The 14978-nt window shown below is 40.7% G+C and overlaps 1 protein-coding gene across 1 annotated transcript in view; it reads right to left on the reverse strand.

The window, feature by feature from the left end:
* Positions 1–14978, reverse strand: part of casz1 (castor zinc finger 1) — a 163360-nt gene that overhangs the window by 77866 nt on the left and 70516 nt on the right. The window contains exon 4 of the mRNA XM_069526243.1: positions 14196–14243. The gene's annotated coding sequence lies outside the window, so the exon portion shown is untranslated. The remainder of the gene's footprint in view (positions 1–14195; positions 14244–14978) is intronic.

Genomic DNA, 14978 nt, shown 5'->3' on the forward strand with positions numbered 1-14978 from the left:
GTGACATGGCAGGGGTACATCAGTCAAAGGGCCGCCGGGCCAGACGTTTGGCTGCCCCTGACAGTGCACTCCAGGAGGGGCTGGTCTGGTGCAGGGCCCACTCCGAGTCCTCCATTCCCCAGGACAAAAGCCAGGGCCCAGTTGAAAGATGTGAATTCAGTGGCTTTTGTGCCCAAAGCCCAGAGACATGCCGAGTGAGAAATCTGACCTTTGCAGAGAGTCAGATTGTGTTTTTGAACCCCTCTTGCTGTCCCTGGCAGTTCAGGGCAAAGAGTGAGTGAGCGAATGGGAGGAGATGGAGTGGGTGATAGTTGGCGTGGGGTGGAGGTCGCTCCTAACTGGTGGAGTGTACAGGTGGGGGGGATTGGGGGGGGGGTGCACAGAAGGAGTGGGCGGCATGAAGCACTGCTTCTAACTTCAAATATAACAAATTAAAATAGTTTGTGTTTTCCAGCAGACGATGGATCAAGTTTATTCTTGATATTCACTGTCATGTTGTTGTTAAATTGGCAGGAAATTGGACGTGTAAAAGCTTAATTCTGAAGCTAGGGCTTTTAAAGTGGGATTCAACGAGAGTTCACCCCAGTGTTATTCGAGGTTGTCTGTGATGTGGGATATTATTCCCTCTCACGTCTGTTTATATTGCATTATATATTTATTTTTAAGCAGAGAAGGAGCTGAATATTAAACTTACACACAAATATAACCAGGACAATAACGACGGTGATGCACCTCTTCTTGATGATGATCATTTGCATTACTCATGACAATGATTCTTTAGACTCTCAGTTGATTTTCATAATTGTTGCATAGCTGTTTACATACATGCACTGTAAAAATCACATGACAAAATCTTGTTTTAGGTACACACTTAAAAGCAATTAACATGGAGTTAGTATGAGGGATAAGGTATAGTTGTATGTCAACATGCTGCAATGTCTTTCTTTTATTCATGCAGTGTTTATGATATTACATGAATTATGATATAGCATGTTGCTTGGCGGCAGTGTGCTGAGAGCAGAGATTTTGTAGATAGAATAGGCCTATGTTTTTGAGTCATACATTTTTCTTGACACTGCTTTCATCCCCCGGCCGTAATCATCATATCTCCCCCATTGCTCTCCCGGATGCAGACATCCATAATGCAATCTTCCTAATTTTGATCCCTCGCAATCTGGTTTTTAAAAGGGAGGGGAAAAAAGGGACATATTTCTGAAGGCTCGCTCCGTAATCATTTTAGACAGATAGCCTTTCCCATCGCAGATGAGCAAATATTTGTAAACCAGCTATCTAATGGAAAATTATAGTGAAATTAGAGTGAAATTCATGACAGCGAAATCCGATTATCTGTAATTCTATTATGCCATCTTAGCCCACACAGCATATTTTTGTAGAGTTTTTTCCATAAATACCTATGCCAGGGGTCCTGCTAATCAAATAAAATTGAAATTCATCTTCCCATTAAATTCAATTAGCTGCAATTTCTAAAGCCTAACAAAGATTTTAATTACTAAATTATAAAATTCTCCCTAGCCAAATTGGGGAGAGAAAAAGTGCATCCCCTGCATCTGAAAAACAAACCCATGAAAGGAAATTGTTGATCAAAAAAGATATCCAGGGGAAAATAACATTAGGGAGAGCACTGGGGCCCTTATTCAGCGAGTCTGGGTGGGGAGTGACGTGTGCCAAGCGCTAGGCTCCTGGGCCGGAGGAAATGAACTTAGCCGAGGTTCTCTCTGTCTCTAAATGTCTGCCCTCAGAGTTATTATGCTGTAATTGACTAATTGACACCTTAATTTCATTTATGGGGCTCCTGTGTTCATAAAGCAACCTCTGGGTGGGGCAGTGGTCTTGAGCGGAAGCAAGGAAGTCCAGGACACCAGGTATAGGTGCCTTAGGCCCTCGGTTCTGTCCGCGGCAGATGACGATTATGCATTTGATAATGAAATGGTCGGGAAGAGCATACTGACTTAGCAGAGGCTTAAGGAGCATCTTACCGGTATGTTTAAATCCCTCTGATGAATGCTGATGGGTAATAATCATGCATGTCCAGTCTCACAATCTGTCACTTCAAATGACCTCCTCCAGGGTCAAAGGAGTTCTAGGAGTTAGTTTTTTCTGGAGGTAATGTTTTCAGACAGTCAAATGGGAATTCAAGCAATGTTTTTGTCATCTTTAAGTTGACAGGTGACAGCGGTGGCAGCATATTGTATTGTTGTATCATTGAGAAAAGAAATCGAAGGCAGATATTACAGCTGGTAACATTTAGTGGAAAGCTTACTGCTAATAGGACAGCTCTGGGGTCTCAGGTCAGCAACCAGGTCCATTTCCCAGCCACCCCTGCTCCTCACCAGTGGGCCACTAAAATAACAGCCCAGCTCCCTCTGCACACTACAAAGCTCCGTCTGAAAAGGCACCTGCTGCTGTTATTCACTTTAGCCTCTTTGGCAGCTCCCTCAGTCTGTTTAAAGGACATGCAGAAGAGAAAGACTGACTGGGAAATGATGAATTATTTAAGTATGATGTCTAATTGTTTCAAGGCAGACATCTTGTTTCTGGAAGGTAAAGGCTTGGGGGTTGGTGTACATGTGTTTGTGTGGGGGGGGCTCTTTGTGAAGAGGTCTGTCTGCTGTGTAATGCAGCCGGTCTAGCCCTTGAAGTGGATGGGTAAATATGACCAAACTGAAACTTTAATCTGCTTTTTCCACACCCAAGCTGGCTGGGTATTAAAGATAATCTTTTTTGTGTGTCATATGGTGGGAGATATAGATGGAGCTAATTTTTTAGAGACAAATCTGATATTTGTCAACTGGTTGGAAAAAACCTGGGGATTTTCCTTCTAATCCTCCCTTGGATGTGAAGGCGCGTTAACAGCAAAATGCAGATGGTGTTCTGTGCACGGAGAGTACCCAGTACTCAGCGCGGTGCAGACGGAAAGGCGCGCACGAGCCTCGCCAGGGCTCAACGCAACCTGCAGATAGCGAACTCCCCCCCCCCCACATTCAATTAACAAGCCACTTGTGAAAGCGGAGGCATATTAGTTTTTTCCAAAGCGCAAACTTTGCAAAATACAGTTCTTGGTTGTTTCTCTTTTCTTTTTGTTTCCTTGCTGACATAACATCCTTACTTCTAGGCTGTGCTCATCAAATATTCAGTTCCGACTCAATTCCAATAAGGAAAAGAAAACAAATTATAAATAAAATGGAGGCATAAATCTTTCAGGATCCTAATTCTAACTTTCCCTTGGAGTGTTTCTGTCTTTATTTTGTCACATTAAGCAGTTTTGCTTTCCGTTCCCACTGTTAGGCGTGGCTGATTTCACACTGGTGGAAAGAGCCCTTTATTCTTCTGCTCTCTTGTTTGGGAACACTGTGTATTTTGTGGTATCACTTCTTTTATGCACAATTATCACTTGTGTAACTTCTGGTTTGGTTTTTATGACTGATAGAACAATAAAAACCTATATGATGTTCTTTTTTTGGTTTGCAGTGGTACTGTCGCAAGCCTGCACGTCGCCCTTTCGAGTTTAGCTACAATGCGACTCCAACCGATCGCCACAGTGATGCAAAGCTGTCTTCTCTGCCTTATGTTATCCAGTGTTTCAGGAAAATAGCACTCATTTTAGCACCAGAATGCAACATGGCAAAGCACTTTAGATGCATTCCTAAACTGCTTTGTGGCTCTGCATTACATTTGACATTGTATTGATAGTCATCCTGTGGCCTTTCGCAGACATCAGGTGAAATATACTTGGTACCACGTCCTCCAAAAAGAATAAACAACTCATTATTGTGCAGACGGGTTAAAGCGTGTGTACTTTTCAATTCAATTATTGAATATGTGGCTGCGAGCTGTAAGGTTGACAGTATGGGACAAAGCAGATTGATGTCAAGAGGACTGGGAAGACGCTGACAGCATAAAACTTACAATAGGTGCAGAGGGACAAACAACAACACCTGCAAACTGCAGATAAAGTGAACTTATTTGTCTTCACTTAGACTCTTACAGTATCTCTTACAGTCATGTTAATATTAAGAACTAGGATTGTTTCTGTCATTGCTATCAGTTCAATAATGATGGAGCAAACATTTCAAACAAGTTAAAGCAGAAGACATCAAACCAGAATGGTATGCATACTTTAATGTTTCTTTAATTATGTGAGTCGATGACAGAATTATTTTAAAAAAATTGAATAGAATTTTAAGAAATATATAAAATCCTGCATCTAGAAATGCAACAGGCAAAGAAGCTGTATCAGTCTGTGGTGTATAGTTGTTCTGAGCGAGATAAACCTAGCTTCTATTGATTTGTCCTGCAATGGAAAAAAAGTTGACATTATATACACTATGAAATTCAGCATTTTTTTAACCTTCAGCAATGCTTATCATTCACTTGTTAAATAAATATATAAATATACACCAGGAGAAGGAGAAGGGGGGAAAAAAATCGCTAAAGCTCTTTTGCTGTAATTGGCTGAATAGCAAGGGCAGCAGAAAATTTACAGGCAGACAACAGTGTGAAGGGGACTCGGTCACAGTGCAAAACTAAGCCCTCAGCACCGGCAAGGGAGTAAGCAAGCCAGCGCAGGCGAGCGAGCGAGGGAGCGAGCGTCTAGGTGCCGGTCTGGCATATCTTAACTGGCATGTGGCACTTGTCTCTCCCTAGCTTTGGCGGTAAGCTGCAGATCACAGTCCATTTTCTGGACAAGTTAAGTAAATAACCCAAGCAAGCATGCAGAAGACAGTGACAGGCAAAGAAAAATCCCCCAAAGTCACAGTGGTGACACTCTACTAAATCCAATCAAACAGAGGAGGGAGAGGGGGAGAGACAGAGCGAGGGAGAGGGGGAGAGAGAGGGAAGACAGGATGACGATATCCTCTTTGCTGCCTATGTGTGTCCAACAGCATTGATGCAATAACACCTCATTCAGTGTTTAGCCCTTCTCAAAGGACAGGCAGGGATAACACTTTAAACCCTGTGGCTTTATCTCCTGCAGATTTTCCATAAAATGCCAAGCCAGGGAGCCGGGGCCATGTGACTACCATGTAGGTCAGGGCAGATGGGGGGTAGAGAGTGTGGGAGGCGAAGGGAGAGGGAGTGGGGGAGGATGGGAGTTTTCTAATGGAACTGTTGAAAATAGAAAGCAGTAACCAGATTAGATCAATTAAGATTCTGTGTGTAGCTGTCGCTGAATAGACTGAGAATTCAAAGAGAGAGAGAGAGAGTGAGGAACAGATACAACAAAGCAGAAAAACAAATAAATATGGTCAATTTTAGTTAGATGTGAAGTTTGCATGTTTCAGATAATGTGTTTTGTTTTTGACTTCTTCTAAGACCTTTGCAGCCTGGTCCTAATCATTTAATAATGGAGAAGAGGTGCAACATGGAAACTGCAATGTCAAGAGAAAGGATTCTCTAATGTCAGGACACTGTAAATTTACAAAACTTTAAAAAACTAGGCTGCACTTTATCTGAGACCCATGGAAAGAATATCTCTACCTACAGTTCTGGTATGGCTCTGCACCTTTTGGATCTTCTAACTCCACAAAAACACAAGATAGTCCAGGCAGGTACATATTTTCAAATTTTAGCTGTTTTGTGGTCTGCCATTGTCTGTTAAGTAAACTAGTGTTTGTGTGTTTGTATTTCTTGTTTACCAAACCATACCTCAAAACCGAAATACCTACCAAACACATTTTTTGTTCCTCCTACTGAAGTAAAAAAATAGCATTGTATGACAAATTAACTGAAATATATTAGATCTGAGTTCTGTCTCCATGATATGTTAAGATGCAGTATATGCATTACTTCTATGAACAGTGTGTGTGTAATAACCCTCAGAGAAAACAACTCTCATACAAATCAAACCTATACCTTTAGGCAGGTAAATCCTGACCTTATAGCTATAGTCCTACAAATTCAATTCACTCCACAGCTTTCCTCCAGATCTTGGTTTCTGTGAAAGCATTTTCTGGTGAAGCGGGTTGATCATTATCCATGACATTTTCAGAATACCAAGATATGTCAATATTCTGAAGCTCAATGGGCTTGTATAATTGAACTTAAGGCCCTTGGTTTCCATATGCTGAGGGCACAGAAGTTCCCAGTGGAATACCAGTGACGCTTGATGGAATACAAAAGGTGGACAGGATTAGGCTTTGTGGTGTTGACTGACCTTGACCTATTTTTGACCTACATCTTCACTCAATCACATCATTCTATTTTGATCAATACAACTCAGGTGAATGTGTTAAAAGGTGTGCCCAAACAGTGACTGTGGCCCCTCTGAATATCTACATTTCTGCACGAATCTTGCAGAGCACCACTGGGCAGCTTTGTATATCCAGGTCTCAATCAAACTCAAAGGCACTATCCCCGTGAAAGTAGTATTGATCAAAACTAGCATCTATCCATGCATAAGAGCTTGTTTCAATTGATTTTTCCCCTTTGAGCTGAAAAATATATCAGACTTGATATGAATTACAGGCTGTTTTGCTCCAATTCATCAACAGAAGCCAGATAATACTTGCTGTTGCCAAGGAAACACGATAACATGATGATTTTGTCTGTTTTTCAACAATCAATTACTTTAATGCATTTAAGCTAGTGTTTACAGAGAAACACACAGCAGCATGTAGACGTCATCAATACTGTAACTACAGCAGTGGGCTGTAGACGATCAACATTTTGTTCCATAACAAATAAACTGCATCTGCAAAGCTGGCAAAGCTGACAAAGCTCACATAATATGAAGCCAAATACTGTGTGATATCTGTTGTGTAAATATAGGTTTCTCATCATGTTATTACATTTTGTTCTGTGGTGGCCTTTTCTTCATGAGGTACCCAAAACAAATACAATAACATAACTAGAATGGCACTCAGTAGAGGGCACTCCTCTTCTAAGGTCCAGCAGTCGCTTTGTATTTAATCAAGCTGCACTGAATTTCACAAAATGATATCAGTGTTCCCAAACATGCCTGGAATGTTTTCATCAAGATCCAAGAACAAAATTTAATGGCATATTCCTGACCCCTACCGCATCCCTCCATTGAGTTTAATGGTAATCTATCAGATAGTTTTTGCATACTAACAAACTGCAATGAAAACAAAACCTTCTTGGCGGAGGTTATAAGCTCTATAAAAAATATATATGAATTCTTAAAAATAAAAGTTGCTGCCCACTTGTGTCTTTCTAAACTATCCCAGTTGTCACGTTATACTCAAAGATTTGCTGTCTCTAATTCCCCAGCTCAAGGCTGATCAGTGTTATTCTAGTGACACCTCTCCTAAGGCCGCCTGACATTAAGCCTTTATAAGACAGTTATGGGTATTACACTGGTCTTGCAACATAAACTACTTTTTATTCCTTTACCGCCATGTTTAAATAAAGTAGCTTCAGCGATAGATTAAACTCAATTGGCCAACAGGCTACCTCCTTCCTTGTTAACAGGCTATTATTGTACTGTTATCCTTGGAGTGTCTTTTGTAGGTTTTAGGCTTGGGGCCTTAATATCACTGATGTAGCGGAGGTGTTGTGTTACAAAGGAATATACTGTAGGAGTGATACCTGTTTAAATTTATTTCACTGTCCCTGTCCATTCATATCATTCTGGGCCTGTAAAACTGATGATACATAACCAATTTGAGCGGACTTGCTTTGAACAATCCCCAGAAACTATCCGTAGTTATGAAATAATACCTTTATGCAGTATTTGACTGGAAAATACTCTTGTTTTACTCCACTATCACTTCACTCTAATGAACCTCCTGAAATCATTATCATCATTATGCACAGCAACTCACCAACTGTTCACATTATTACGATCAGAAATGTTTTAAGAAAAACACATTTACATTCTCAGAGTATATATATAAAAAAATCTAGAGCGACAAAAAATATAGACGTACTACTAGACATACAGTACCAATCACTGAATTGTTGCAATGTAAAACAAGAGAGACATGAGAACCATTTAGTAGTTTGCTTCAAGCAACATATACTAAGCATTAGAGACATACAATTTACATATTACTTACTACTCCATAAAATTAAATAAGAATAAAGGGTGGGGTTTACTCAGGAGCATCTCAGGAGTAGGACTTCAACTAAATCTAAGAACAGCTGACCAAATTAACACTAAATGGCATGTAGGATCGTATGGCCCCTTATTCCCAAAGCTGCTCCCACACACCACCCTGAGGGACACAGTCATAAGCCTCTTCCAAATCCATGAAACATATGTGAACTTGATGAGCAGGAAGGATGAGCAGGAGCTCGTACACTTCTCATGTGTCCAGGAGTCTGCATTGCTCCTGTTGAATTTGAGGTGTGAACCTGGGCTTGAATTTACTATCTCAGGTAGTTAAAGTAGTGGTTTATTGTAACACATTATTTTAAATGGACTACCTCCCCCAGTCTAAAGACATGAAGAATGGTGTTAGGTCTGAGACTCTAACTTGCCAATAGGTGTGAATGGCCCTGTGATATGCTGGCGACCTATCCAGGGTGTACCCCGCCTCTCACCCAATGTCAGCTAGGATTGGCTTCGGCTTCCTTCCCGCGATCCTCAACGTGGTATAGATAAGAAATGGATGAACCACCCGTCTCTCAGGGTGTTTTCAACCCATCCCTGTTGCCTTGGTACTGTTAAGGGTTGTGTTTACCTAAGTGACTACTGACAGAGAGACAGACTCCTCCATTGTCGATGTTTTTTGCTTCTAAAGCCACAGAGACTGCAGTCATCCAGGTTCACAACACCGTCACTGCTGAATCAAAGGGACAAACAACAGTCAAACACATGCAGCAGAAGTGACCTTTCCATTCTAGGGAAATGCAAACACACCTGTGCACAACCAGGATCTTGTGACTTTCCCAAATAACTGCTTGTTACTTCCAAGAGAGCACAATCCCATCTCTCACCACTCCATTAAATAACATAGTCCAGTCAGTATCTAGGGCTCAGTCAACTCTGAGAACCAGATTGGTAACTTGCCCACTCCAACAACCCTAGTGGGCCTTGTTGATGTATGGTATTTTTGTGTGCCTAAACTGTGTAACTTCTCAGAGATATTCTGACTCACAGCCTGTTGGAGTTATTAGCTTTGCCATGGAGGTTATGTTTTTTTGTCTTTTTGTTTGTCTGTCTGTTGGTTAGTAGGATTACACAAAAACAACTAAATAGATTTTGACAGAATTTGGTGGCAGGATGCGGTATGGGTCTGGTAAGAACTTGAATTTGATGGGCGTCCAGATCATGGGGCAGATCCAGGATTTTTTTGTCACTTTCTTTAATGTTAGATGGGTGTTTTTTCAGAGAATAATTTATTGATCTTTAATTTTAAAAAATCTGGCATGTTAAGGATTTATATTTATGAGTGTGTGAACTGAGGTTTGCGCTCTCTTAGTGCCCTTAGTTGGTTTATTTGGATGTGTCTTGGTTTACTTCCACTTAGGTTGGTGGGGGGATGTGGTCTGGGCCTTACAAGAACTCACCACATTTTGGTGTGGATGTGGATTAAGGGAGATATGCAGTTTTTTTCTACTTTAATTAGCGATATTTATGACAAATAAATAATCTTGTTATCAGACCACTTTCCAATTTTCTTTTATATTTATACCATCAGAACTGAGACGATGATGTGTTTAATTGGCATATGCTCTACTGAGTGCCATTGTAGTTCTTCAATAGAAAGAATAAATAAAAATAATTGTAAATGTTAATTAATTGAGTAATCATGTAATCAATGAATCTCGTCGTTTGAAAAATTTAAATTATAGGAAAAAAAGGCACAGAACAAGAAAATGATGTTGGTCCAGCATTATAGAATCATTTTTCATGTGTTTTTATCGCATGTATGTGTTTGTGCGAATGTCTTTTACAGATCAATCATATTCATCAGGAGAAGACAGAAACTTTCACATAGTTTCCAAACATAGCACATATTCAGAGCAGCCGTCCCAACTTGCTAAATAGATGAAAAAACATAACTTATTGACAAAGTTTCTTGAAGCTCTAAAGTCTAAGCCCGTCCAGGTCTTTGGACGGAAAATAATACGACGCTCCATCTTTCAAAGATGTACTTTTCCTAAAGCATTGTTGATTGCCCTGTGTCCATTACTTGGAAGGATTATGATAATATTCCACATTGTGCTCGGCGTGATGCACAGGAAATTCAATACTCAAAAGGTTAATGCAATCAATTAGGATGACAAAGGAGTAAAGTAAAACCCTCCTGCTCGTGGAAAAAAGAGACAGGAGAGGAGAGGGGAGAAAAGGTATTGAAAGCTTGAATGGATTCACAGAGAGAAAAGAGCCACTTGAAACGACAGAAAAATGGCATTTATTCAGTATCATCCAAGGCCAACCGAATGAAACACACTCAAAGTGTGTACACAAACAGAGAAAAAGTAGCTCTTAGCTAGTGAATTGCATCATGCAGCACTCGACCAGTTGTAATTGAACAATACAGAAGCAATATTTTTGTTTGAGGGTAATAAGATACCTTAGGCAAGGAAGAAGTGCCCAGCCCTGGAGGCTGGAGCATCGATTCATAACGCTCATAATGTTCCATGGACTTTTTCCCTGATCTGAGTCAAGTTTGTCTCAGCACTTCATTCCCATGTGCATTGTTGCACGGGCTGAATATTAACAGCATATCAATTGTGTATGGGAGAGATATCTTTTGTTATTTAGATAGATGTTACAATGCTATACAACACAAAGGAGTCTCATCATTGCAGATAAATTGATAAACTTGGATGGTGGTATTGAGCTCTACAACCATTGTAATAATCCATATTACCTTTTCAGGCTCAGTCTGTCAAAATGGTGATGTATTAATCACATTTCAGCAATCCTCCGTGGCTAATGATAATGTTATGAGAGTCTGGGTGGCAATATTTCGCTAACGTCTGCAACGCCTATTTTCTGCTGATAAGTTGTGCAAGGAGAAAAGCCTAAAACCTTGTAATCCACTTAGGTAAGGCAGTAGACTTACCTACTTCTACAAACACACTACCTCATAAATCTACTACACCTTCGTATTCTTTAAGACTACGGAGCTTGAAAAAACACAGAAGATCCTTTATCCCACTCTGTTTGTAGCAAATAAAGACATGTTCCACGTTTCAAGCCATTGCACAAGCCAGAGGACTGTGCATGCACACTCTGTGAGTGAGTCTCACAATTATTACAGGGAGCAAATAATCTCAAATACAGGACCTTAGCTTCAAACCAAATATTATTCATAGCACATCTTCAACAATTGGACATTGAGATCCTAAGTGAATTTCTAAAGAAGTAGCTAAGAAAAGGTTACACTTAAACGATTTTCTTCAAAGCTCAGTGGACTACAGCCTTTTTTTAATTCTACATTTCCCAACGTTCATTCAGCTCTGCTATGAACAAATAAAGAGGTACATGGACAACAAGCACAAAAGCCGGGGTCAGGCGGTAACCAGGGCTTTATTTTCTGACCATAAGAATTCCACTTTTTTTTCAGTGCCACAACTGCTGTAATTTGACCTACATCACATTTTTCTGTTTGGGCATTTTTCGGTTCTAGCAGCCACGTCACAGAAAACAATGGGCCAAAAATGGGCTTTGAAGTCGGCGCTGAATGAGAACCGAGGGGCTGACACATGAAATGCCCTCACAGCTGGGCTGCCCCCAGTCAAAAGAAAAACAAATACTTTGAATGAGAGGGGGACACGCCGCTCCTGTCTGAGCTTCCTAAGGCCCTGAGCCGCCACCGGGAGGTGGGCTTTCACGATATGCCCGTAATGATGGATGGATTGGGAGGAAAGTCTATTCACATGGAGATGTTACATCATAAATATTTACACAGGGCTGCCGTTTCCATGTAGCCTCTGCTTGTTTTGACACCCAGGGAAATTTTTAAAAGAAGAAAGAGTAAGGGACAGAGTGAAGTGCGGAAGAGGAGAAGGCAGCTTCTCATTTTTGTTATGATACAACAGCCTGATTCAATAACACTAAATTTAGTTTCAGGAGTTGTTGGTCTTTTTTTCCTCTGTGAGACAAATTATCGTACCTAAGGCAAGATGTGCTCTATGTTTACCTCAAATCCAGGACTGTTTGAGCTCCTGTTTATTAGAGAATTATTACCCTCCTACACACACTCACACACATACACACACACTAAAGAAACACCAAACAAAGTGATTCTAAATTTCAATTATCAGTCATTATCAAACCAATTCCCTTGGTTTCCATGAAGAACTACGAGAAGAAAGGAACCTTAACAGAGCCCTGAAGTACAAAACACAAATTACACACTTAAATTTTTTTTGCAAAGCGTCAATTTACTTAACAGTCATTCCCAATCTGCCGGATCTTTCACTGAGACTGAAAAGAATTAATAGGGAGACACCATTCTTGTTGGTAAGCAGCCCTACAAATTTCTGCTCAGTGAGCTCAATTAAAAGCCCTGAAGTCCCCTGAGATTGTCCCTGGAACCAATGAAAACAAATTTGGCAGTTTAATTTTCCTCCCACTGTCTAAGAGAGGGACTTTGCTCGTGGAGTGTTCCCTAGCCCGAGTCTGTGGGGGCCACGAGCGGAGGGGGATGTCATGCCAGCCCTGTGTGTTCGAGCCAGCTGGCCTTTATGATTAGCTGCATTAACATATATCAAAAGCCAATTAAACTAACTGTAGTCAGTTATGTTGTTCTTATGTGGTTACACGAGGGAAGACTTAAGTTAGGATATGTAGTCTGCACTGCAGTTGACTCACACTTAACTTTGCTTCACAGGACTTCCAAAGGAACCTGTTTAATAATGTCTGTGTGTGTTTGTCCAGTTGTGTCTGGGGGACTTTAGGGAATTGCAGCAGAATGTGATCCGCAGGTCTCACTCAACTGTTGCTACTATAGTTATTCTATCTATGAGGGGATCTGAGGATAGTGTCATAATCATGTTGTAAGGAGGTACACTAGGCTTGTATCTGGGGCTCTGATTGATGCAAGGAGTGTGTCTTCTCTCTTGTGTGTGAGTGACACCACCAGAAACAAAGGAGTGTGATGTAGCCCTCCGCCTCAATTCACGGCCATGCCACCCCCTGGTGATAGCGAGGGTCTCTGATTTGACATGAGACAGCCCACGGTGTCACTTCTGAATGTTTAGATCCCTCTTGACTAGGAGGCCAGGGGCAAGGGCTGTTGTATGCATCCTCATGACAGACTCCCACATCAGCATTGTGCTTATACCAGCTAACATCATTAGCACAGAAGGTTTCATCTCGGGGAGAGAGAGAAAAAAAGCAACCCAGTTTCTTCAAGTCACAAGTCATTAGTGTCCTCTCGAGAGTCAAATTGTACAGGGGCAGGTTTTTTATCAGCAACAAAAGGTTTTATACTCTTGTTAATTTGGTGGATGTCATCTGTACTTAGATGTCTGTGTCTAATGTCTGCCACAGTAATAAATGCCATATTGTGGAAAAATTATATTATTTTGTCAAGATGACAATGTTGGATGTTGCCACAGCACCATCTAAACATAAAGCAGGCATAAAAGAACATTGAGTTATAATCAACAGAACATAACCTGCTTAACGAGAACACGTCACACATGCAGGAAAAAGTATAAAGAACGACGCTGACGAAATATATATATATATATATATATATATTTATTACTTCCAGTGCGAAGCTTTTCATATTCTAGCTGATTATTTTTCAATGGGTTGGTCTGAGTTTACTCATGTATTTAAAGAAGTGCAAACGGAGCACTGCTCAACAGCTGTATATGTCAGGAAACTAATAAAACAACCCTTTTTATGTGTCAAAGAACCTTATTGTTCTTTTTGTTTTGAGCCGTTGCAGCTTGGTACGGTTTTCAATACAGTGTTAGGGCTGCTTTTTGCACCATATGGATCTCTCATGCCACGAGAGCAAGAGAGAGATGGGAAGAGAGAGTGAGTGAGAGAGAGAGAGAGAGAGAGAGAGAGGCCCTCTTTGGAAAACAGATACATCAGTGTGCCTGTATAGTGTACGACATTGCTGTGAGTTAATCAGTTGGAAAATAAAACGGTGGGATTCTAATAAGTCATTTGTCAATTTTTACAACCCCCAGACACATTGATCCATGGGGATTAATGAAGATGCCTGATATTGTTGTAGATATGAACAGGGGAGATGGTGGGGACAGTAATCAGTCATGTTGGGGATTTGTCCTACCTCGTTCTCTCTTCCTGTGGAGTCACTCCATACAGGGGCTCACTTCATCTGTGCAAAGAGAGCAAAGGAGAAACATTAAAACCTCGGATGCTGATTATTCCCATGAATATATACCTCGTGCACTCTCTTGAGAAATCCATGCATTTACACAACTCATCTGCAGTGGTTGCGCATTGTGGCAAAACCTCATGATGATGCCAAAGGAAAATTTGTACTTTTGTTAACTCCTGTCTATTTGATTTGACAGTATAAAAACAGCACAGATAACCAGGCTCCATATCATAGCTGGAGGGGAGAGAGGGGCTGGTGATTAAGGGAGGAGGCTCTAGTTTGTAAAGCCCACTGAAGCATGGCGAGCAGGTGTAGAGTACACTTAACTATGTCTGTGCATTTTCAGCAATAATTTACTTGGAGGCAGTAACCTTAGAGTCAGACTTAGGTGGAAATCTTAAACACAGCTTCTTTCAATATGAGAAAGAGTCGACACAGTCTTGCAAATTGAAGAAAAAAACAAACCTCCTCCCCTTGAAATGTCTAAATAAGGAAGCAAGTTCAAGGATTCATAGATTTTTGAAGAAGAGAATTCAAAGTGCTGGTTTTTAATTCATACTACATGGCTAAAATATAAAGCTGACGATTGCAAATATATGCCTCCCTCTTTTGTGCAGAAAAGTGCCTTGTCTTATATGACATCCATTAACCCTGACACAGTGTTATGTCAGGACAGAAACTGACTTTGGCAGAACCAGTTGAGTCACTCTTAAATCCTCTCAAAAGTTTCCT

Source organism: Paralichthys olivaceus, chromosome 6 (assembly GCF_024713975.1).
Source record: "Paralichthys olivaceus isolate ysfri-2021 chromosome 6, ASM2471397v2, whole genome shotgun sequence".
Classification (NCBI taxonomy): Eukaryota; Metazoa; Chordata; class Actinopteri; order Pleuronectiformes; family Paralichthyidae; genus Paralichthys; species Paralichthys olivaceus.